The 1526-nt window shown below is 56.8% G+C and overlaps 1 protein-coding gene across 1 annotated transcript in view; it reads left to right on the top strand.

The window, feature by feature from the left end:
* The first annotated feature begins 394 nt into the window (after positions 1 to 394).
* The window catches only part of PIR (pirin), a 63087-nt gene continuing 61955 nt past the window's right edge, over positions 395 to 1526 (top strand). Inside the window, exon 1 of the mRNA XM_003791923.3 lies at positions 395 to 468. The gene's annotated coding sequence lies outside the window, so the exon portion shown is untranslated. The remainder of the gene's footprint in view (positions 469 to 1526) is intronic.

Here is a 1526-nt window from a genome sequence, read left to right as displayed (position 1 = left end):
GGAGGCAGCACTTGAATCTATGTGGCCAAGCTCCACGGTCCGGGTGAAAGGTAAACCCCAGTGAACGACAAGCTTCCCACCAGGCTCAGTCTGAGTCTGACCCTAGATCAGAGCCCCCACCTGGGCCGCACCCCTTCCTTGGATCCCAGCGCGCCCCCAAAGTTGCCCCAGCGCCCTTCTCTTCCCGGCTGTGAGAGATGCAGGGCCAGGACCTGCCTGGGAGCCGCTCGGGGCGGAGCGAGGACCGAGGCGGCGCCGGCGACGGGAAACAGGGCGTGTCGCCTCCGCTCCGAGCCCCGGAGACCCGGCGGCCCCGCCGGCCCCGGCCCCCGCCTCCCGCCCCCCTGGAGGCTGCCGGCCGCGAATCGCTGAGTCACCGTGAGGCTAGTGGCCCGGCGCCGTCCGAGCGGGCCGACTCCCGTGTGCCGCGCCAGACGCTGCGGAGGCTCCGGACGCCGCTACTATCGCGTGAGTACCGGCGCCGGCGGCGGAGCGGGGAGAGGGTCGGGGGCGCCGCAGGGTCGCTTCGCGGAACCTGCCTCCCCCAGCCCGCTCTAGCCTCCCGGGCCGGACGACAAGGGGCGCTGCAGTCGTTCTTTGAGATTGGGTGAAGGCGGTAGATGGCTTTTCTTTTTGCAAAACAGGTCTGTTAAGAACCTCACCGCTTCTTTACAGGAGTAAGATTTAATTGTAGAAGTCTGGAAGGGCCCAGAAATAGTCTAGAATCGGGGGTCCTCCAACTTTTTAAACAGGGGGCCAGTTCACTGTCCCTCAGACAGTTGGAAGGCCGGACTGCGGGCCCCGGGACGAGTCGGTTGCTAAGCAGGACAGGCAGCGGCGGCAAAAACACCGGGCGAATAAATGTCCTAGGAGGGCTGCATGTGGCCCGCGGGCGGTAGTTTGAGGACACTTGGGGGATAAAAATACTTAGTACTTGCTTTCGTATAGGTGATGACAGGCCAGCACTGCTTTGAGCATTAAGTCCATTCGTGTGCCCTACACTCCATCACCCAATAAATACTGACTACTCTTTGGGCAGGATACATCTTAGCGTCATCTTTGACTAAGGGTATTGCTGAGTAGAGTCTGTGTGAATAATAGCCCCTAATGTTCGCATAGTACCCCCTTGAGGCAGTCATCTTATTACTCCCATTTTATAGATAGGAAAACTGAGGAACAGAGAGCCTCAGGTCACACAACTAGTATGTGGTGAAGCTGAGTGCAAACACGGGCTGCCTGGCTCTGCTTTTGGCAAAACCGTGTGTCTTGGTTTCCGTAGAAATCTTTGAAGATATTGATTATATTTCACTTGAAGAAGAGATTTAGGTATTGCAGGTGCTGTCTACAGACACTTGAAATGGAGAAGGGATTGATTATATTCATTCTGTGATAGTCCATTGCTTAGAACTTAGACCCCCTGAAGAGGAAGGTCTGAATAATGACTCACTGTTGTGCGGGCAACATGGAGTGCACTTACACACACCTAGATAGACAGTAGAGCGTACCGTACTCTTAGGTGGTATGGT

This window comes from Otolemur garnettii, unplaced genomic scaffold (genome assembly GCF_000181295.1).
Source record: "Otolemur garnettii isolate 467f Iridium unplaced genomic scaffold, OtoGar3 scaffold00051, whole genome shotgun sequence".
Taxonomy (NCBI): Eukaryota; Metazoa; Chordata; class Mammalia; order Primates; family Galagidae; genus Otolemur; species Otolemur garnettii.
Note: the sequence above shows the minus strand (reverse complement) of the source record. Positions and strands in the feature narration are given on the sequence as shown.